Source organism: Kogia breviceps, chromosome 8 (genome assembly GCF_026419965.1).
Source record: "Kogia breviceps isolate mKogBre1 chromosome 8, mKogBre1 haplotype 1, whole genome shotgun sequence".
Lineage (NCBI taxonomy): Eukaryota > Metazoa > Chordata > Mammalia > Artiodactyla > Physeteridae > Kogia > Kogia breviceps.
In genome coordinates, this window is record NC_081317.1 from 112,903,076 (window position 1) to 112,927,399 (window position 24,324).

The following is a 24,324-nucleotide window of genomic DNA, read 5'->3' on the forward strand; positions in this document are numbered from 1 at the left end:
CATTTAATATGTTTACATTTAAGATAATTACTGATATATATGTTCTTATCGCTATTCTGTTGTTTTGGATTTGTTTTGTAGGTCTCTTTTCTTTCCTTCCTCTTTTCTTCTCTTCACTTGTGGTTTGATGACTATCTTTAGTGTTTGGATTGCTTTTTCTTTTTCGTGTGGGTATCGTAGATTTTTGGTTTGTAGTTACTATGAGGTTTGATATAGCAGTCTTTATATATACAAGATTGTTTTAAGTTACTGGTCTCTTAATTTCAAATGCATTTCCAATATCCTGCATTTGTACGGCCCTCACAATTGCTGCTTTTGAGATCATTTTTGTGTGTGGATGATTTCCTATCTTTACGGTGTGTTTGCCTTTACTGGTGAGCTTTCCCATTCGTAATTTTCTTGTTTCTTTCTTTCTTTTTTTTTTTTTTAAACATCTTTATTGGAGTATAACTGTTTTACAATAGTGTGTTAGTTTCTCCTTTACAACAAAGTGAATCAGTTATACATATACATATGTTCCCATATCTCTTCCCTCTTGCATCACCCTCTTTCCCACCCTCCCTATCCCACCCCTCTAGGTGGTCACAAAGCACAGAGGTGATCTCCCTGTGCTATGTGGCAGCTTCCCACTAGCTATCTAATTTACATTTGGTAGTGTATATATGTCCCTGCCATTCTCCCACTTCATCACAGCCCACCCTTCCCCCTCCCCATATCCTCAAGTCCATGCTCTAGTAAGTCTGTGTTTTATTCCTGTCCTACCACTAATCTCTTCATGACATTTTTTTCCCTTAGAGTCCATATATATGTGTTAGCATACGGTATTTGTTTTTATCCTTCTGACTTACTTCACTCTGTATGACAGATTCCAGGTCTATCCACCTCATTATAAATAACTCAGTTTCATTTCTTTTTATGGCTGAGTAATATTCCATTGTATATATGTGCCACATCTTCTTTATCCATTCATCTGTTGATGGACACTTAGGTTGCTTCCATGTCCTGGCTATCGTAAATAGAGCTGCAATGAACATTTTGGTACATGACTCTTTTTGAATTATGGTTTTCTCAGGGTATATGCCCAGTAGTGTGATTGCTGGGTCGTATGGTAGTTCTATTTGTAGTTTTTTAAGGAACCTCCATACTGTTCTCCATAGTGGCTGTATCAACTTACATTCCCACCAGCAGTGCAAGAGTGTTCCCTTTTCTCCACACCCTCTCCAGCATTTATTGTTTCTAGAGTTTTTGATGATGGCCAATCTGACCGGTGTGAGATGATATCTCATTGTAGTTTTGATTTGCATTTCTCTAATGATTAATGATGTTGAGCATTCTTTCATGTGTTTGTTAGCAATCTGTATATCTTCTTTGGAGAAATATCTATTTAGTTCTTCTGCCCATTTTTGGATTGGGTTGTTTGTTTTTTTGTTATTGAGCTGCCTGAGTTGCTTATAAATTTTGGATATTAATCCTTTGACAGTTGCTTCATTTGCAAATATTTTCTCCCATTCTGAGGGTTGTCTTTTGGTCTTGTTTATAGTATCTTTTGCTGTGCAAAAGCTTTTAAGTTTTATTAGGTCCCATTTGTTTATTTTTGTTTTGATTTCCATTTCTCTAGGAGATGGGTCAAAAAGGATCTTGCTGTGTGATTTATGTCGTATAGTGTTCTGCCTATGTTTTCCTCTAAGAGTTTGATAGTGTCTGGCCTTACATTTAGGTCTTTAACCCATTTTGAGTTTATTTTTGTGTGTGGTGTTAGGGAGTGTTCTAAGTTCATACTTTTACAGGTAGCTGTCCAGTTTTCCCAGCACCACTTATTGAAGAGGCTGTCTTTTCTCCACTGTATATCCTGCCCTCTTTTATCAAAGATAAGGTGACCATATGTGTGTGGGTTTATCTCTGGGCTTTCTATCCTGTTCCATTGATCTATATTTCTGTTTTTGTGCCAGTACCATACTGTCTTGATTACTGTAGCCTTGTAGTAGAGTCTGAAGTCAGGGAGCCTAATTCCTCCAGCTCCATTTCTCGTTCTCAAGATTGCTTTGGCTATTCAGGGTCTTTTGTGTTTCCATACAAATTGTGAAATTCTTTGTTCTAGTTCTGTCAAAAATGCCAGTGGTAATTTGATAGGGATTGCATTGAATCTGTAGATTGCTTTGGGTAGTAGAGTCATTTTCACTATGTTGATTCTTCCAATCCAAGAACATGGTATATTTCTCCACCTATTTGTATCATCTTTAATTTCTTTCATCAGTGTCTTATAGTTTTCTGCATACAAGTCTTTTGTCTCCTTAGGTAGGTTTATTCCTAGATATTTTATTCTTTTTGTTGCAGTGGTAAATGGGAGTGTTTTCTTAATTTCCCTCTCAGATTTTTCATCATTAGTGTATAAGAATGCCAGAGATTTCTGTGCATTAATTTTGTATCCTGCAGCTTTACCAAATTCATTGATTAGCTCTAGTAGTTTTCTAGTAGCATCTTTAGGATTCTCTATGTATAGTATCATGTCATCTGCAAACAGTGACAGCTTTACTTCTTCTTTTCCTATTTGGATTCCTTTTATTTCTTTATTTTCTCTGATTGCTGTGGCTAGAACTTCCAAAACTATGTTGAATAAGAGTGGTGAGAGTGGGCAACCTTGTCTTGTTCCTGATCTTAGTGGAAATGGTTTCAGTTTTTCGCCATTGAGAACGATGCTAGCTGTGGGTTTGTCATATATGGCCTTTATTATGTTGAGGAAAGTTCCCTCTATGCCTACTTTCTGCAGGGTTTTTATCATAAATGGGTGTTGAATTTTGTCAAAAGCTTTCTCTGCATCTATTGAGATGATCATATGGTTTTTCTCCTTCAGTTTGTTGATATGGTGTATCACGTTGATTGATTTGCATATATTGAAGAATCCTTGCATTCCTGGAATAAACCCCACTTGATCATGGTGTATGATCCTTTTAATGTGCTGTTGGATTCTGTTTGCTAGTATTTTGTTGAGGATTTTTGCATCTATGTTCATCAGTGATATTGGCCTATAGTTTTCTTTCTTTGTGACGTCTTTGTCTGGTTTTGGTATCAGGGTGATGGTGGCCTCATAGAATGAGTTTGGGAGTGTTCCTCCCTCTGCTATCTTTTGGAAGAGTTTGAGAAGGATAGGTGTTAGCTCTTCTCTAAATGTTTGATAGAATTCGCCTGTGAAGCCATCTGGTCCTGGGCTTTTGTTTGTTGGAAGATTTTGAATCACAGTTTCAATTTCAGTGCTTGTGATTGGTCTGTTCATATTTTCTATTTCTTCCTGGTTCAGTCTCGGCAGGTTGTGCATTTCTAAGAATTTGTCCATTTCTTCCAAGTTGTCCATTTTATTGGCATACAGTTGCTTGTAGTAATCTCTAATAATCTTTTGTATTTCTGCAGAGTCAGTTGTTACATCTCCTTTTTCATTTCTAATTCTATTCATTTGAGTCTTCTCCCTTTTTTTCTTGATGAGCCTGGCTAATGGTTTATCAATTTTATTTATCTTCTCAAAGAACCAGCTTTTACTTTTATTGATCTTTGCTATTGTTTCCTTCATTTCTTTTTCATTTATTTCTGATCTGATCTTTATGATTTCTTTCCTTCTGCTAAATTTGGGGTTTTTTTGTTCTTCCTTCTCTAATTGCTTTAGGTGCAAAGTTAAGTTGTTTATTCGAGATGCTTCCTGTTTCTTAAGGTATGATTGTATTGCTATAAACTTCCCTCTTAGAACTGCTTTTGCTGTATCCCATAGGTTTTGGGTCGTCGTGTCTCCATTGTCATTTGTTTCTAAGTACTTTTTGATTTCCTCTTTGATTTCTTCAGTGATCACTTCGTTATTAAGTAGTGTATTGTTTAGCCTCCATGTGTTTGTATTTTTTACAGATCTTTTCCTGTAGTTGATATCTAGTCTCATAGCATTGTGGTCAGAAAAGATACTTGATACAATTTCAATTTTCTTAAATTTGCCAAGGCTAGATTTGTGACCCAAGATATGATCTATCCTGGAGAATGTTCCATGGGCACTTGAGAAAAATGTGTATTCTGTTGTTTTTGGATGGAAGGTCCTACAAATATCAAGTAAATCCATCTTGTATAATGTATCATTTAAAGCTTGTGTTTCCTTATTTATTTTCATTTTGGATGATCTGTCTATTGGTGACAGTGGGGTGTTAAAGTCCCCTACTATGATTGTGTTACTGTCGATTTCCCCTTTTATGGCTGTTAGTATTTGCCTTATGTATTGAGGAGCTCCTATGTTGGGTGCATAAATATTTACAATTGTTATATGTTCTTCATGGATCGATCCCTTGATGATTATGTAGTGTCCTTCTTTGTCTCTTGTAATAGACTTTATTTTAAAGTGTATTTTGTCTGATATGAGAATTGCTACTCCAGCTTTCTTCTGATTTCCATTTGCATGGAATATCTTCTTCCATCCCCTTACTTTCAGTCTGTATGTGTCCCTAGGTCTGAAGTGGGTCTCTTGTAGACAGCATATATATGGGTCTTGTTTTTGTATCCATTCAGCCAGTCTGTGTCTTTTGGTGGGAGCATTTAGTCCATTTACATTCAAGGTAATTATCGATATGTATGTTCCTATTACCATTTACTTAATTGTTTCAGGTTGTTCTTGTAGGTCTTTTCCTTCTCTTGTGTTTCTTGTCTAGAGAAGTTCCTTTAGGATTTGTTGTAGAGCTGGTTTGGTGGTGCTGAACTCTCTCAGCTTTTGCTTGTCTGTAAAGGTTTTAATTTCTCCATCAAATCTGAATGAGATCCTTGCTGGGTAGAGTAATCTTGGTTGTAGGTTTTTTTCCTTCATCACTTTAAATATGTCCTGCCACTCCCTTCTGGCTTGTAGAGTTTCTGCTGAAAGATCAGATGTTAACCTTATGGGGATTCCCTTGTGTGTTATTTGTTGTTTTTCCCTTGCTGCTTTTAATATGTTTTCTTTGTATTTAATTTTTGACAGTTTGATTATTATGTGTCTTGGCGTGTTTCTCTTTGGGTTTATCCTGTATGGGACTCTCTGTGCTTCCTGGACTTGATTGACTATTTTCTTTCCTATATTAGGGAAGTTTTCAACTATAATCTCTTCAAATATTTTCTCAGTCCCTTTCTTTTTCTCTTCTTCTTCTGGGACCCCTATAATTAGAATGTTGGTGCATTTAATGTTGTCCCAGAGGTCTCTGAGACTGTCCTCAGTTCTTTTCATTCTTTTTTCTTTCTTCTGCTCTGCAGTAGTTATTTCCACTATTTTATCTTCCAGGTCACTTATCTGTCCTTCTGCCTCAGTTATTCTGCTATTGATCCCATCTAGAGTATTTTTCATTTCATTTATTGTGTTGCTCATCGTTGCTTGCTTCCTCTTTATTTCTTCTAGGTCCTTGTTAACTGTTTCTTGCAATTTGTCTATTCTATTTCCAAGATTTTGAATCATCTCTACTATTATTATTCTGAATTCTTTTTCAGGTAGACTGCCTATTTCCTCTTCATTTGTTAGGTCTGGTGTCTTTTCATCTTGCTCCTTCATCTGCTGTGTGTTTTTCTGTCTTCTCATTTCGCTTATCTTACTGTGTTTGGGGTCTCCTTTTTGCACGCTGCAGGTTCGTAGTTCCCGTTGTTTTTGGTGGCTGTCCCCAGTGGCTAAGGTTGGTTCAGTGGGTTGAGTAGGTTCCCTGGTTGGGGGTCTAGTGCCTCTGTTCTGGTGGATGAGGCTGGATCTTGTCTTTCTGGTGGGCAGGTCCACGTCTGGTGGTGTGTTTGGGGATGTTGGTAGCCTTATTATGATTTTAGGCAGCCTCTCTGCTAATGGACGGGGCTGTAGACCTGTCTTGCTCTTTGTTGGGAATAGGGTGTCCAGCACTGTTCGTTGCTGGTCCTTGAGTGAAGCTGGGTCTTGGTGTTGAGATGGAGATCTCTGGGAGATTTTCGCCGTCTGATATTACGTGGAGCTGGGAGGTCTCTTGTGGACTAGTGTCTTGAGGTTGGTTCTCCCACATCAGAGACACAGGCCTGGTGCCTGGCTGGGGCGCCAAGAGCCTTTAATCCACACGGCTCAAAGTAAAAGGGAGAAAAAATTGAAAGGAAAGAAAAGGGAGGAAGGAAGGAAGGATGGAGGGAGGGAAGGAAGGAAGAAATGAAGGAAGGATGAAAGCAAGAAAGGAAGGAAGGAAGGTGGAGAGGAGGAAAGGGAGGAAGGAAGAGAGGAAGGGAGGAAAGAAGGGGGGAAGGAAGGAAGAAGGGAGGGAAGGAGGGAAGAAAGGAAGGAAGAAAGGAAGAAAGAAAGGGAGAAGACAAAATAGAATAAAGTATAGTTATTAAAATAAAAAATAATTATTAAGGAGAAAAATTTATATTAAAAAAAACAGAAAAACGGGTCGGTCTAACCCTAGGACAAATGGTGAAAGCAAAGCTATACAGACAAAATCTCACACAGCAGCACACACATACACACTCACAAAAAGAAAAAAAAGGGGAAAATAATAGTATATCTTGCTCCCAAAGTCCACCTCCTCAACTTGGGATGATTAGTTGTCTATTCAGGTTTTCCACAGATGCAGGGCACTTCAAGTTGATTGTGGAGCTTTAATCTGCCGCTTTTGAGGCTGCTGGGAGAGACCTCCCCCTCTCCTCTCTGTTCGCACAGCTCCTGGGGTTCAGCTTTGGACTTGGTCCCGCCTCTGTGTGTAGGTCGTCTGAGGGCCTCTGCCCTTTGCTCAGACAGGACGGGGTTAAAGGAGCAGCTGATTGGAGGGCTCCGGTTCACTCAGGCCAGGGAGAGGGAGTGGCACGGATGTGGGGCGAGTCTGCTGTGGCAGAGGCCGGCGTGACGCTGCACCGGCCCGAGGCACACCGCGCGTTCTCCCGGGGAAGCTGTCCCTGGATCCTGGGACCCCGGCAGTGGCGGACTGCACGGGCTCTCGGGAGGGCCGGTGTGGAGAGTGACATGTGCTCACACACAGGCTTCTTGGTGGTGGCAGCAGCAACCTTAGCGTCCCACACCCGTCTCTACTGTCTGTGCCGACAGCCCGCGGCTCTCGCGCCCGTTTCTGGAGCTCCTTTAAGGGGCACGCTTAATCCCCTCTCCTCGCGCCCGAGGAAGCAAAGAGGCAAGAAAAAGTCTCATCTCTTCGGCAGCTCCGCGCCCATTTCTGGGGCTCCTTTAAGCGGCGCGCTTAATCCCCTCTCCTCCTGCCCAGGAATCAAAGAGGGAAGAAAAGGTCTCTTGCCTCTTCGGCAGCTCCAGACTTCTCCCAAACTCCCTCCCGGCCAGCCGTGGCGCACTAACACCTTCAGGCTGTTTTCACTCTGCCAACTCCAGACCTTTCCCTGGGATCCGCCCGAGGCTCAGTTCCCAGCCCCGCCCGCCGCAGCAGGTGAGCAGACAAGCCTCTCGGGCTGGTGAGTGCTGATCAGCACCGATCCTCTGCGGGAATCTCTCCACTTTGCCCTCCGCACCCTGTGGCCGAGCTGTCCTCCGCAGCTCCGAAGCTTCCCCCCTCCGCCACCCGCAGTCTCCGCCCACGAAGGGGCTTCTAGTGTGTGGGAACCTTTCCTCCTTCACAGCTCCCTCCCACTGGTGCGGGTCCCGTCCCTTTTCTTTGTCTCTGTTTATTCTTTTTTCTTTTGCCCTACCCAGGTACGTGGGGGAGTTTCTTGCCTTTTGGGAGGTCTGAGGTCTTCTGCCAGTGTTCGGTGGGTGTTCTATAGGAGAAGTTCCACGTGTAGATGTATTTCTGATGTCTCTGTGAGGAGGAAGGTGATCTCCGTGTCTTACTCTTCCGCCATCTTTAAGCCGTCTCTAATTTTCTTGTTTCTACTTGTAACCTTTTCTTTTTCACCTAGAGAAGTTCCTGTAGCATTTGTTGTAAAGCTGCTTTGGTGGTGCTGAATTCTCTTAGCTTTTGCTTTTTGTAAAACTTTTGATTTCTCCATGGAATCTGAATGAGAGCCTTGCTGAGTATACTTGGTTGTAGGTTTTTCTCTTTCATCACTTTAAATACATCCTGCCACTCCCTTCTTGCCTGCAGAGTTTCTGGTGAAAAATCAGCTGATCACCTTATGGGGATTCCCTTGTATATTATTTGTTGCTTTTCCCTTGTTGATTTTAATATTTTCTCTTTGTAGTTCACTTTGTTATTTTTGATTAATATGTGTGTTGGCATGTTCCTCCTTGGGTTTATCCTGTATGGGACTCTCTGTGCTTCCTGGACTTGAGTGTTTCCTTTCTCATGTTAGGGAAGTGTTTGGCTATAATCTCTTCAAATATTTTCTCATGCCCTTTCTCTCTCTTTCCTCCTTCTGGGACCCCTATAATGCGAATGTTGGTGCATTTAATGTTGTCCCAGAGGTCTCTTAGACTGTCCTCATTTCTTTTCATTCTTTTTTCTTTATTCTGTTCCACAGTAGTGATTTCCACCAATCTGTCTTACAGCTCAGTTATTCATTCTTCTGCCTCATTAATTCTGCTATTGATTCCTTCTAGTATATTTTTCATTTCAATTATCGTATTGTTCATCTCTGTTCTTTAAATCTTCTTGCTCTTTGTTAAACATTTCTTGTATCTTCTTGGTCTGTTCCTTCATTCTTTTTCTGAGATCTTGGATCACGTTTACCATCATTATTCTGAACTCTTTTTCAGACAGATTGCCTATCTCCACTTCACTTTGTTGTTCTTCTGGCATTTTATCTTTTTCCTTCATGTGGAACATATTTCTCTGCAGTCTCATTTTGTCTTACTTTCTGTGTTTGTGGTCTCCAGTCTGCAGGTTTCAGGATTGTAGTTCCTCTTGCTTCTGGTGTATGTCCCCTGGTGGGTGAGGTTGGTCCAGGGGCTTTTGTAGGCTTCCTGGTATGAGGGACAGATGCCTGCCCACTAGTGGGTAGAACTAGGTCTTATCCCTCTGGTGGGCAGGGCCTTGTCAAGGGTATGCTTAGAGGTGGCTCTGGGCTCAGGACATGACTTTAGGCATCATGTCTGTTGATGGGTGGCGCTGTGTCCCCCCACGCCCCGTTGGTTGTCTGGCCTGAGGCGTTCCTGCATGGGAGCCTGCGGGCTGTTGGGTGGGGCCAGGTCTCGGTGCAAAAATGGCGACCTCCAGGAGAGTTCACGCCTATGAATATTCCCTGGGGCCTCCACCAGTGTCTTCCCCACCCCCACCCCCGCCACAGTGAGCCACAGCCAATCCCTGCCTCCAGGACCCACAGGTAGGTCTGGCCTAGGCTCTTATGGAGTCACTGCTTTGCCCTGGATCCCAGTGCATGTGAAACCTTGTGTGCACCCTCCAAGAGTGGAGTCTCTGTTTCCCCCAGTCCTGTGGAGCTGCTGCACTCAAGCCCTGTTGGCCTTCAAAGCCAAATGCTCTAGGGGCTCTTCGCAGGCTGGGGAGCCTGACATGGGGCTCAGAACTCTCACTCCTGTGGGAGAACCTCTGCAATATAATTATTTTCCAGTTTGTGAGTTGCCCACCCAGTGGGTATGGGATTTTTGATTATACCGGGAAAGTGCCCCTCCTACCATCTTGTGGCTTCTTCTTTGTCTTTAGGTGTAGAATATCTTTTGGGGTAGGTTGCAGTCTTTGTTTTCACTGGTTGTGAGCAGTTAGTTGTGATTTTGGTGTTTTCATGAAAGGAGGTGAGCTCAAGTCCTTCCACTCCACTATCTTGTCTCTGCCTCCAATCTGAAACTAATATAATGTTATATGTCACTTTACTTCCTAATTTATTTGTCTGTCTCACCTACTAGACAGTAAGTTCCTGGCTGACAGGAATGGGTTTCTCTCCTTTGGCATCTGAACACCCTGTGTCTGGCACAGTGCCTGGCACAAAATACATACTCAGCTGAGGTCTGCTGAACACATGCATGATTGATAGATGAATTAATGAACTAATTAAATAATGGCTAATATTTGTAGAATTGTCTTTGGTTAAACAATAGTTTTTCAGGTAACACTGCAAAGGCTAACTAATTTCCCCTTAAAATGGTTCATTAAATCTTCAAATGTTCTGTAACCAAAAGCTTGAACTTATGATATAAGCATAATTTTTTGCATGTAAATTTATCAGCACTCCTTTAATCGTACAATTGAGTCTCACTGGGTGTGATGGTTAATTTTTATATGTTAACTTTATTGGACCAAGGGGTGCCCAGACATTTGGTGCAACATAATTCTGGGTGTGTGTGTCTGTGAGGGGGGTTGTGAGTGAGATTCCTGTTTGAATCAGTAGACGAGTAAAGGGGGGGTGGCCCTGCCTAATGTGCGTGTGCCTCATCCAGCCGACTGAAGGCCTGAGTGCAACGAAAAAGGCTGACTCTCCTGTCTGAGAGGACAGGAGTTCCTGCCCAACTGCCCCTGAGCTGGGACATCAGGTTTTTCTTGCCTTTGGACTAAAACCGAAACATCAGCTCTTCTTGGGTGTCAGACCTGCTGGTTTTCAGACTAAAATCCTACCTTCGGTGCTTCTGGTTCTCAGGCCTTCAGATTTAGTCTGGACCTACATCAGTTCCCCTGCATCTCCAGCTTGCTGACTACAGATCTTGTAGTCTCAGCCTCCATAATCACCTGAACCAGTTCTTTACAATAAACTCGTGTACACACACACATACACACACACACACACACCCTCTACTGGTTCTGTTTCTCTAGAGAACCTAACTAGTATACCTGGCAAAAGGAAATCTAATTTTGTCAGGTTCAGCCATGAAGTATCACAAAGCTTCACATAAAAGTAACACTTCTAAAGCTGACATACTGGAGCTGTAACTTGTAGAGGAAGTCATACATGATAAAGATAAAATATCTGTGAACATGTCTTTTATTAGCTAGCCAAGTGTTAGACATTGAATTTTATTTTCCTCCTTAAAAGAAAGATTCTTTCATGGTAAATTCACCATATAACAAATGAAACCTCTTGCTGAAATTAAGGGAGAAAGAGGTAAGCAAAGGAAGAAGCAGAGGTAGTAAGAAGTCAGTATGATTCTCACTTTCAAAGTCATTCCCCTCCCCGACTCCCCCAGAAGTTAGTACCTCTCATGTGTCGGGGCTGCACAGGCTACTAGGGTGACCATTGTACTATATGGACCAGGCAATCCATTCCAAAAACTGTTTTGCCTGATTTTTTAAATTCTGAAATGGCCATTAAAATTTTAAAATTGAATTAAATACTCATTTGAGTATAAAACAGTGTGCGTGGGGGGTGAGGATTGGTAGAAGCTTAAGAGGAGACTGTTTCAGTTTTCCTGCTGAGCTGCCCCATGGATAGGGTGATTCTCATCCAGAATCCAGGTCGGTATGCTTAACCACAGTCAAGAAGCCAGGAAGGGTCTAAAAGACTTTTCTAAACCTCCAAGCCAAAATGCACTGTATTCCCCCCGTGCACCCAGTATTTATTAAGAACTGACTATGTGTTGGACATTGTAGAGGGTGATTTTAATTCTTTGCCTTCATATAAACCTGGAATTTATTCCCATAAGTCAATCAGATGATTTTATCCTAACTCGGTCTATACTGCATTTCTAATCTCAGTATCCAGGACTAGTGGACTTTAAAAACTTGGTGCATAGTCAATATTATTTCATTACATGAACTGAGCTGCTGTTTTTCTTTTAATTTTCAAAATATATATAATATTTTCAGCTTTTCTTTCTTTGTAAATACCTAACCTTCAAAGGTTAAAAATCATCACACTTTTGAAATTTTAATCTTACCCTTTGATCTTTGGGGGAAAATATGTTCAAAGTCTGTTGCTCACAGAGGTTTCTTTTAATGCTTTGTTTCCTAGAGACCACTGATAGTTTCATGAGATTTGTTCATTTTAGTCACTTTTTGGTACTAAACTATGAACACATCTCACTTTTTAAAACTATTAAATAAAACTTGTATTACATGGCTATTAGGATGATTGTTTCTAAAAGTTCACATAATGCTAAAAAGTAACAAATCAAGGTACCAAATCCAGATAATTTCAATGAACTGTATTAAAAGGAAGTAAAGACAAAAGTCATAGGGCTTCTCTAAGGTTGTATAAAACAAAAACTTGTCTTAGTAAGCAAATGTTCTTAAGTACATTTAAAACAAAATGTTAAGTGATCCAATTTGGATCTCTGTTATTTAGTTTGCTTTGGAGGAAAGGCGATTTGGTTTTTTGTTGGTTTTGTTTGTTTCTTTTTTCGTACAGTCTTTATGACCACTTGCTCAGCAACCAGGGTCTACCTGACAAATCAATACACCTGTGAGCTGATCGCAGTCATTTACACAGTGAATGCCAAGAGGGAGGGAGGGGCTGGGTCCCACTCCTCTCTCATCTCCCTGTGCCTGGCTTGGTGGAATGCTTATAAGAGATGCCCAGTGCAGGCTTCTGCACCAATTAAAAGCCTTGTTACCTTCTGCTGTAACAGCTTATACCACCTGGTAAACACATTATGGTGCGTACCAACGATAAACGGGTGAGAGAGAGAGAGAGAGAGAGAGAGAGAGAGGGAAGGAAAAAAGAGATAGGAAAGGGCCAGAACTGTAGCCCTTGTTCCTAACTCTGTCTGGGTTCTCTGCCTGGGGTGGGCCAGATGTTGGGCCTCCCAGCAAAGGTAAGACCCCTGGAAAGGCTGTCGTTGGTGTACTAGAGAGTCGGGCACACAGGCAGAGAGCCTGGGCAGCTACAAAGCAGGATAAGCCACAGCGTAGGCCTCTAACAGAGTCAGTGGCCTCGTGTAGACAATGAGGCGGCAGGAACAAGCCTCCCTCGATGCAGCAGGAACTCCGAAGGAGCTGAAGGTCAACTGTTCCCTGTCTAAACCTGGAAGGGGGGATCCACGAGCCCAGGCCAGTTCCTTCCTCCTTCCTGCAGGCTGCTTTGTTGGTGTCTGACTCTGAGAGAGGACTCCACAGGCAAGTATTTATTATTCACATTTATACAGCATTCTCCTTCCAGTTTGAAGAAAACTGCTGCTCACATCCAGAAATACCTAATTCCAATAGGGAGTGTATAGCATTTGCTTCCCATCAAAGCAAAATCCTCAATACATGAAATCTGAGATCTTGGCAATTTAACAGATTTCTTATAATTTTTAAACAGCATATATTAGTGCTTTACCCAGTTGGAAGGTTGCTGAGGGATAAATTGGCAGCGTCTCTGTTTTCTTTTGAAAAAACAAATTAGTAAAAATGAAGTGTTCTACATTATTTTATGTTGTTATTTTGGCAGCTTTCTTTTTATGACCAAATTCTGAGTCTGTTATATTATCTGAATTCTAAAAAGATTTGATTGATTACAGAAAAGTTTATTTTAAAATGGGCTTTGCCATCTTTTTCTCTGGCTAACTCCTGGGTTGTTTTATATACAGTACTTACTATTTAAAGGACCCAATTTATTTTTCATGGCCCATCACCAATATCCAAGGTAGCATCCAGTTTCTTAATTCTGAACTCCACCTTGAGTGACTTCCAAACTAAATGAAATGACAATACCTTGGGCAGTCCTTGTTTACACACGGTGGCAAAATTAACTTGAAGTTACATGGATCCCACAATGGGGATACTTCTGAGCTTCTGCTCTGTATACCCACCAGAAGCCTTCTCCTCCCTTCACTTTAGGTAAAACAAGATTTTTTGAGCACCTACTCTGAGCAAAACAGTGCTGAAAATACAAAGGTGGATCAGGCTCAGTTTCCAGTTTGATGGACATGGTTGGAATGGGGTCTTGAACTGTGCTGTCACTGCACACTCTGTCTCTGGGGGCAGAAAATTCTTGCTCTGGCTGTTTGTTAGGAGACAGAGTTTTATTCTTGTCCAATACATCTATTAAACATTTGTCTTCATATTAACATGTCTCCTAATCTTTTAAAGTCAAGACAAATGGGAGTATACAGTTTAAATTATATTGAGGAGTTTTAACCTGGAAAGTGCTGTATATTTCCAATGGGTTATTTTATGGTCTCTGTTTCCACACTCGACTAAAGATAGTGTTATGTATATAATTTTTGAGTTCACTTTAAAAAAAAACTTTTTATTGAAGTATAGTTGACTTACAATGTTTTATTAGTTTCTGTTGTACAGCATAGTGATTCAGATATGTGCGTGTTTATATTCTTTTTCACATTCTTTTCCATTAGGGTTTACTACAAGATATTAAATATAGTTTCCTGTTCTATACAGTAGGACCTTGTTGTTATCTATTTTATATACAGTAGTGTGTACCTGCTAATCCCAAACCCGTAATTTATCCCTCCCCACACCCTTTTCCCATCGATAACTTGTTTTCTATGTCTGTGAGTCTATTTCTGTTTTGTAAATAAGTTCATTTGTGTCATATTTTAGATTATACATATAAGTGATATGGTATTTGTCTTTCTCTGTCTGGCTTATTTCACTTAGTATGATCATCTCTAGGTTCATGTTGCTGCACATGGCATTATTTCATTCCTTTTGATGGCTGAGTAATATTCCATTGTGTATATATACCACATCTTCTTTATCCATTTCTCTGTTGATGGACATTAGGTTGCTTCCATGTCTTGGCTTGTGTAAATAGTGCTGCCGTGAACATTGGGGTGCATGTCTCTTTTCGAATTATGGTTTTCTCCAGGTATATGTTCAGGAGTGGGGTTGTTGGATCATGTGGTGATTGTATTTTGAGTTTTCTGAGGCACCTCCATACTGTTCTCCATAGTGGCTGCACCAATTTACATTCCCACCAACAGTGCATGAGGGTCCCCTTTTCTTCAAGTCTACTGTGACTGGGCATACAGTACAGTTCACTTTTTGTGTATGTACCTTTCTGTAAACTTTGAAAAATGCACAGGCATAGATGTACCGCAATCAGGGCACAGAACCGACCCCTCCCTCCCACAGAAAGCTCCCTCTGCTGCCCTCGGGAGTCAGCTCCCTCCTCCCCCACCGACCCCTGGCAGCCACCTTCTGTTCTCTGCCTCTGTTGTTTTATCTGCAAAAAGTCTGTGTTTATCAGTGGGTTTCAGAACAGGGATGAATTCACTTAAACAAGCCATGCTTTGTGTCATTAGTGTGCTCGGCTATCCCTTGTCAGGATCTTCTTCTGACGCCTGTCAGTTGAAAAGGGTGGAGCCATGAAATACTTCTAAGGACCTTTTGAGTCACAGACTCCTCCTTTTGGGTGATGTGAGGAAATGTCAGTGGTAGAGAGACTAAGGGCATCAGGCAGCTCTCCTTGTCCGTCTGGAGCTCTGAGGATGGCTCTCCCATCAGGGCCATCTCCCTTACACACGAGTGTTGTCTAGCACCCACCCATGTGCTTGGCAGTGTTTCTCAGAGGAAACACTGAGCAAAGGTCTTCATCAGGGAATGGATAAATTGGTGGATTTTGTAGGGAGCCACTGTTTGACTTACCATCTAAACATATCATTGTTACTGATATTTTTCAATAATTCCATTTTTGCAAAGCCTTATTTCCATTTGGGTCCAATTATCTGGGGAGAAGTCTCCTCACTCCCCACCCTCTTGGAATTAAAAAGCATGTTTTTTGTTTTTTGGTTTTTTTTGCGGTACGCGGGCCTCTCACTGCCGTGGCCTCTCCCGTTGCGGAGCACAGGCTCCGGACGCGCAGGCTCAGCGGCCACGGCTCACGGGCCCAGCCGCTCCGCGGCATGTGGGATCCTCCCGGACGGGGGCATGAACCCGTGTCCCCTGCATCGGCAGGCGGACTCTCAGCCACTGCGCCACCAGGGAAGCCCCTAAAGCATGTTCTTTTTAGATGATTTCAAAATGTTCTCTCCTCCACCAACTCCCAAAGCGTGCTGGCTCGGCCAGCTTGATGCAACTCAGCATCACTGGGATAGAAGAACACATGGAGCTTTTAGAATTGAGGTGAAATGGAACGGGGAGCAGATTAAGGCAGCTTAGAGATGCTGAACCTTGGAGGCCCATTTTAACATGAGTGTTTTAATGCTAATACTTAGCCCCAGCTGGGAGGGGTTACAAGAATTATAGGCAAACGTCCAAGTTATCATCTTTCCTAAATGTTGGCAGGGTTCTCCTAAAACAATCCAGGGCAAAAAATCTGGTCTTGGGTGACAAGCAAATTTTGTCAACAAATTCGCTCTTTTCCACCCACCCCACATTCACATGAACCCAAAAGGCAACAGCTGGCATTCCAGGGGTCAACTGCTGTGCACCTGTGCTGGCTTGTCTCCTGGGTGGATTCACTGACTTTCAATCTAGTGCCTTGAGTAGTCAATTAGGTTAAATTCTAGTGATTTTTTTTTTTTGCAAAATATTGATATAAAAATGTCTAGACTCTAGACCAGTGCCAAAAACTGGATAATGTGATTCTTTAGTACAATAGGAAAATAGCTTTTGTCAGTAGACTATTTACTCACATCCAAATAAGGAAGAATAGAAGAGATTAACTTGATAAATTATAATTAAGTAAATTTTCTTTAAAAAATATTGCTTCAATTCATTGTGTATTCCATGAGAAATTTTTTGTTAGCCCACGTGATCCAGAAAATTCCCAGCTTCCTCCTTTTCATGTATAGATACATATGTCCTTTGTAGTATTAATATCAGGCCCAAACTTGGAAGAGGGAGAGAACTCATGGCTGACAGTAATTCATAAACTAGAGAAACTAGTTTATAGCCCAATTCATTTTTTTTTTCTGTGGACATTCATGGTTAAGATGGCTACATCAGGTCTGTGAGTCAAATAGAATATTGGCATTTTTTATTTCAAATGAAGTAAATGAACATAATAATACTTCAGAATTATAAAAATTTACATTTTAAATCTGTTGTATCCCTCAAATTGATAATTCATTTTTACACTTCACATTGTACAATTCACTACATTTTTATAGTTTTGCTTATTCCGTTATTCTGTCAAACATTACATAGCTGAATGCTAAAATATCATTAGGCCAACCACTTATTTCAGGTACTTGTGAAAGGAACTGAGTTAAGCATTTGTACTAAGTTTGTGCCAAGTATGTACCAGGCCCACCTTATTATTTTTTCCACCCTCCATAAATGAGTATCTTGTACCAAACCTCACCTTGCCTTCTGATTGGAATCTTGGTCTCTCTTAACACCAACACCATGTTGGTTCCAAAACTGTATAATGTATGTTCCAATCCTTATTTTCCCATTTGACTATATCTCCCCAATTGGATGATGATGGAAAAATATTGTGAACAGTAATGAAAGGACTTGGAGGTTTTCACTCTGCAGACTGAACAGCTGCATGCTGGGAATTGTTCCCTTGGATTCCCTTCCTGGGATGGAATGTAACATATTCCAGCTGAGGCTATTCAGGGCAAGAAAATAGATCATGATTAACTTGATAAATGACTCTGAACCTAGCACTGCAGCTTGGGAATTTTCCCTTCGAGCACATTACTTAGGACAAGTTTATGTACCGAGTAAAAAGAAATTTGTTCTGTTTGACCGCAAGTGTAGCATACTGAAGTTCACAAGTTTTTCTCCTTCTCCTCCTGCTTCCTTCTTTTTAACCTGTCTCCCTCCCCACAACCTCTTTTTTTTTTACTTCAGATTGGCCATTTCATCCATAAATGTTCTTTGAACTAACCGGAAGTGGGCCTGGCTCTAAGCTACTGCCAAGTCTCCCCTGTCGTTGGTTTTCCTGTGTGTGTAAAGGAAGGTGTGAGGAAAAGGACACCCCTGTCACACCTGGGAAGACGGTACACTCATCCCATACACAGAGGACAATATCAGGACATTACGTGTACTGTGTACAAACACCACTGACACCACACACACCACATACACTACACACATGGCACAAACCACACACAGATATCACACACACCAAAAACACACCACACACCATGCAAAGCAGACACGCACACAAAACACACCACACAGACCACACACACACACATTACACATACAACACAAACCACAGACACACAACATACCAGAGACCACAAACACACGATACACCACAGAAACACATACCACACACACAAATACAAGACATACACAAATACCCACACAGCACATTCACAGCTCACACACATACACCACACATATACCACATGCCTCACCCTCACACCACACATACACATAAACATACACCACACAAACTACACACACACAGACCACACACCCCACACATTCCCAACACAGATCACACACCACACACATATATCACACATACACCAGACACACACACCAGAGACACCACACAAACCAGATATACACACCACAGACACACAGACCATGTATACTTATACACACAGACCACACGCATACACTATGTACTCCACACACATACCACACACAAAACACACCCCTAAACACAGCACAGATGGTAGAAACACCACATACACATATACCATACACACACATACACCAAACACATGACACACACACCCCCACACACCACACAAATTACAGACACATATACCACACACAGATCACACACATACACGCACCCCACAGACACAGACCACACACAGACACACCACAGACAGCACACACTGGACATACACACAGACCACACATGTACATATACATGCACAACTATCACACACACCCCTCACATACCACACACCACACAAAACACAGAGACACACCATATACACCACACACACCACAAATACCCATACCACACAAACACATCATGCATACCACACACACATTCTACACATAACAACATACAGCACACACACACTGTGTGCTCAATGCACAGTGAGGCCAAACAATACTGGAACATTGGAGTTTGGAGCAGAGAAATGTTTATTGCAGGGCCAGGCAAGGAGATGGGTGGCTTATGCCTTAAAAAGCCGGAACTCCCCAAAGACTTTTAGCAAAGCCCTTTGAAGGCAAGATGAGGGAGGGGCATGGTTAGTTGTTGCAAACTTCTTTGTGTTGGATGTAGCTGTCTACGTAGGCCAGGTCACAGTCATGTCCTGATGTTCCTGTTATTCTCTGTTCAGGTCAGGTCAAGGTTGGGTTATCCTGTAGGCTCTCCTGTATATTTCAGGCTGTAGGCAGCATTCTCTTACAAAAGATGCAGAGCCAGCCTGACTAAGCACAGGTAACAGAACACAAAGGTTAAATAAGGTTAAAGTAAAAGGAGCAGATCTAACATGGAGTCAGGTTTGTTCCTCCGTATTACAATTCTTCCCTTTTCTTTGATACTCCTCAATCTTGAGGAGAAGGTGTTGGACAACGAGAGGGGAACAGTGTTTGGGATAGAGAGGTTAATCATAAACTCAGCAGAGGAACTCCGTTTCACAGTGATTTGGTTTCAAACTCCAATCCTGTTTCATCCTTCCCCAATTCTTTCAGGGAATGGGGTGATTACCACTCTGGCTACTTCCTGCTGAAATGGGATGTAGTCCTACCTTGATTTGGGGAATGGACACAGAGCTGGAAATATTCTCGAGTTCCAAGTCCTGGATCTGAGTCTTGTATAATAAAAATCTCATTCCCTGAGGAATTCAGGAGGATAAGCCTGAAAACCAGTCTGGACTGGCACTTTGGGGGAGACTTGTAGCCAGGTAGCCAGTTGTGTACTTTTATCTAAGTAGGTTTTAACTTATTTTTTTTTTTAACATCTTTATTTGAGTATAACTGTTTTACAATAGTGTTAGTTTCTCCTTTACAACAAAGTAAATCAGTTATACATATACATATGTTCCCATAACTCTTCCCTCTTGTGTCACCCTCCCTCCCACCCTCCCTATCCCACCCCTCTAGGTGAACTCCCTGTGCTATGCTGCAGCTTCCCACTAGCTATCTAATTTACATTTGGTAGTGTGTATATGTCCCTGCTACTCTCTCACATCGTCACAGCTTACCCTTCCCCCTCCCCATATCCTCAAGTCCATGCTCTAGTAGGTCTGTGTTTTATTCCCATCCTACCACTAATCTCTTCATGACATTTTTTTTTAGCATACGGTATTTGTTTTTATCCTTCTGACTTACTTCACTCTGTATGACAGACTCCAGGTCCATCCACCTCATTATAAATAACTCAGTTTCATTTCTTTTTATGGCTGAGTAATATTCCATTGTATATATGTGCCACATCTTCTTTATCCATTCATCTGTTGATGGACACTTAGGTTGCTTCCATGTTCTGGCTATTGTAAATAGAGCTGCAATGAACATTTTGGTACATGAGTCTTTTTGAATTATGGTTTTCTCAGGGTATATGCCCAGTAGTGGGATTGCTGGGTCGTATGATAGTTCTATTTGTAGTATTTTAAGGAACCTCCATACTGTTCTCCATAGTGGCTGTATCAGTTTACATTCCCACCAGCAGTGCAAGAGTGTTCCCTTTTCTCCACACCCTCTCCAGCATTTATTGTTTCTAGAGTTTTTGATGATGGCCAATCTGACCGGTGTGAGATGATATCTCATTGTAGTTTTGATTTGCATTTCTCTAATGATTAATGATGTTGAGCATTCTTTCATGTGCTTGTTGGCAATCTGTATATCTTCTTTGGAGAAATGTCTATTTAGTTCCTCTGCCCATTTTTGGATTGGGTTGTTTGTTTTTTTGTTATTGAGCTGCCTGAGTTGCTTATAAATTTTGGATATTAATCCTTTGACAGTTGCTTCATTTGCAAATATTTTCTCCCATTCTGAGGGTTGTCTTTTCCTCTTGTTTATGGTTTTCTTTGCTGTGCAAAAGCTTTTAAGTTTTATTAGATCCCATTTGTTTATTTTTGTTTTTATTTCCATTTCTCTAGGAGATGGGTCAAAAAGGATCTTGCTGTGATTGATGTCATAGAGTGTTCTGCCTATGTTTTCCTCTAAGAGTTTGATAGTGTCTGGCCTTACATTTAGGTCTTTAACCCATTTTGAGTTTATTTTTGTGTATGGTGTTAGGGAGTGTTCTAATTTCATACTTCTACAGGTAGGTGTCCAGTTTTCCCAGCACCACTTATTGAAGAGGCTGTCTTTTCTCCACTGTGTTTCCTTCCCTCCTTTATCAAAGATAAGGTGACCATATGTGTGTGGGTTTATCTCTGGGCTTTCTATCCTGTTCCATTGATCTATATTTCTGTTTTTGTGCCAGTACCATACTGTCTTGATTACTGTGGCCTTGTAGTAGAGTCTGAAGTCAGGGAGCCTGATTCCTCCAGCTCCATTTTTCGTTCTCAAGATTGCTTTGGCTATTCAGGGTCTTTTGTGTTTCCATACAAATTGTGAAATTCTTTGTTCTAGTTCTGTCAAAAATGCCAGTGGTAATTTGATAGGGATTGCATTGAATCTGTAGATTGCTTTGGGTAGTACAGTCATTTTCACTATGTTGATTCTTCCAATCCAAGAACATGGTATATTTCTCCATCTATTTGTATCATCTTTAATTTCTTTCATCAGTGTCTTATAGTTTTCTGCATACAAGTCTTTTGTCTCCTTAGGTAGGTTTATTCCTAGATATTTTATTCTTTTTGTTGCAATGGTAAATGGGAGTGTTTTCTTAATTTCATTCTCAGATTTTTCATCATTAGTGTATAAGAATGCCAGAGATTTCTGTGCATTAATTTTGTATCCTGCTACTTTACCAAATTCATTGATTAGTTCTAGTAGTTTTCTGGTAGCATCCTTAGGATTCTCTATGTATAGTATCATGTCATCTGCAAACAGTGACAGCTTTACTTCTTCTTTTCCTATTTGGATTCCTTTTATTTCTTTATTTTCTCTGATTGCTGTGGCTAGAACTTCCAAAACTAGGTTGAATTAAGAGTGGTGAGAGTGGGCAACCTTGTCTTGTTCCTGATCTTAGTGGAAATGGTTTCAGTTTTTCACCATTGAGAACAATGCTGGCTGTGGGTTTGTCATATATGGCCTTTATTATATTGAGGAAAGTTCCCTCTATGCCTACTTTCTGCAGGGTTTTTATCATAAATGGGTGTTGAATTTTGTCAAAAGCTTTCTCTGCATCTATTGAGATGATCATATGGATTTTCTCCTTCAGTTTGTTGATATGGTGTATCACGTTGATTGATTTGCATATATTGAAGAATCCTTGCATTCCTGGAATAAACCCCACTTGATCATGGTGTATGATCCTTTTAATGTGCTGTTGGATTCTCTTTGCTAGTATTTTGTTGAGGATTTTTGCATCTATGTTCATCAGTGATATTGGCCTATAGTTTTCTTTCTTTGTGACGTCTTTGTCTGGTTTTGGTATCAGGGTGATGGTGGCCTCATAGAATGAGTTTGGGAGTGTTCCTCCCTCTGCTATCTTTTGGAAGAGTTTGAGAAGGATAGGTGTTAGCTCTTCTCTAAATGTTTGATAGAATTCGCCTGTGAAGCCTGGTCCTGGGCTTTTGTTTGTTGGAAGATTTTGAATCACAGTTTCAATTTCAGTGCTTGTGATTGGTCTGTTCATATTTTCTATTTCTTCCTGGTTCAGTCTCGGCAGGTTGTGCATTTCTAAGAATTTGTCCATTTCTTCCAGGTTGTCCATTTTATTGGCATACAGTTGCTTGTAGTAATCTCTAATAATCTTTTGTATTTCTGCAGAGTCAGTTGTTACATTTCCTTTTTCATTTCTAATTCTATTGATTTGAGTCTTCTCCCTTTTTTTCTTGATGAGCCTGGCTAATGGTTTATCAATTTTATTTATCTTCTCGAAGAACCAGCTTTTTATTGATCTTTGCTATTGTTTCCTTCATTTCTTTTTCATTTATTTCTGATCTGATCTTTATGATTTCTTTCCTTCTGCTAAATTTGGGGTTTTTTTGTTCTTCCTTCTCTAATTGCTTTAGGTGCAAAGTTAAGTTGTTTATTCGAGATGCTTCCTGTTTCTCAAGGTATGATTGTATTGCTATAAACTTCCCTCTTAGAACTGCTTTTGCTGTATCCCATAGGTTTTGGGTCGTCGTGTCTCCATTGTCATTTGTTTCTAAGTACTTTTTGATTTCCTCTTTGATTTCTTCAGTGATCACTTCGTTATTAAGTAGTGTATTGTTTAGCCTCCATGTGTTTGTATTTTTTACAGATCTTTTCCTGTAGTTGATATCTAGTCTCATAGCATTGTGGTCAGAAAAGATACTTGATACAATTTCAATTTTCTTAAATTTGCCAAGGCTAGATTTGTGACCCAAGATATGATCTATCCTGGAGAATGTTCCATGGGCACTTGAGAAAAATGTGTATTCTGTTGTTTTTGGATGGAAGGTCCTACAAATATCAAGTAAATCCATCTTGTATAATGTATCATTTAAAGCTTGTGTTTCCTTATTTATTTTCATTTTGGATGATCTGTCCATTGGTGACAGTGGGGTGTTAAAGTCCCCTACTATGATTGTGTTACTGTCGATTTCCCCTTTTATGGCTGTTAGTATTTGCCTTATGTATTGAGGAGCTCCTATGTTGGGTGCATAAATATTTACAATTGTTATATCTTCTTCATGGATCGATCCCTTGATCATTATGTAGTGTCCTTCTTTGTCTCTTGTAATAGTTTTTATTTTAAAGTGTATTTTGTCTGATATGAGAATTGCTACTCCAGCTTTCTTCTGATTTCCATTTGCATGGAATATCTTTTTCCATCCCCTCACTTTCAGCCTGTAAGTGTCCCTAGGTCTGAAGTGGGTCTCTTGTAGACAGCATATATATGGGTCTTGTTTTTGTATCCATTCAGCCAGTCTGTGTCTTTTGGTGGGAGCATTTAATCCATTTACATTTAAGGTAATTATTGATATGTGCGCTCCTATTACCATTTACTTAATTGTTTTGGGTTGTTCTTGTAGGTCTTTTCCTTCTCTTATGTTTCTTGCTTAGAGAAGTTCCTTTAGCATTTGCTGTAAAGCTGGTTTGGTGGTGCTGAACTCTCTCAGCTTTTGCTTGTCTGTAAAGGTTTTAATTTCTCCATCAAATCTGAATGAGATCCTTGCTGGGTAGAGTAATCTTGGTTGTAGGTTTTTCCCTTCATCACTCTAAATATGTCCTGCCACTCCCTTCTGGCTTGTAGAGTTTCTGCTGGAAGATCAGATGTTAGCCTTATGGGGATTCCCTTGTGTGTTATTTGCTGTTTTTCCCTTGCTGCTTTTAATATGTTTTCTTTGTATTTAATTTTTGACAGTTTGATTATTATGTGTCTCGGGGTGTTTATCCTTGGGTTTATCCTGTATGGGACTCTCTGTGCTTCCTGGACTTGATTGACTATTTCCTTTCCTATATTAGGGAAGTTTTCAACTATAATCTCTTCAAATATTTTCTCAGTCCCTTTCTTTTTCTCTTCTTCTTCTGGGACCCCTATGATTCGAATGTTGGTGCGTTTAATATTGTCCCAGAGATCTCTGAAACTGTCCTCAGTTCTTTTCATTCTTTTTTCTTTCTTCTGCTCTGCAGTAGTTATTTCCAC

The 24,324-nt window shown here is 40.7% G+C and overlaps 1 protein-coding gene and 1 non-coding gene across 12 annotated transcripts in view; one reads left to right on the forward strand and one right to left on the reverse strand.

Moving 5' to 3' along the window:
* Nucleotides 1-24,324, forward strand: part of LOC136794626 (uncharacterized) — an 87,257-nt gene that overhangs the window by 52,524 nt on the left and 10,409 nt on the right. The window lies entirely within an intron of this gene.
* LOC131760922 (uncharacterized) overlaps nucleotides 18,714-24,324 on the reverse strand; it is a 96,205-nt gene continuing 90,594 nt past the window's right edge. The window contains exon 13 of the transcript XR_010841683.1: nucleotides 18,714-19,022. This is a non-coding gene — a transcript (uncharacterized protein). The remainder of the gene's footprint in view (nucleotides 19,023-24,324) is intronic.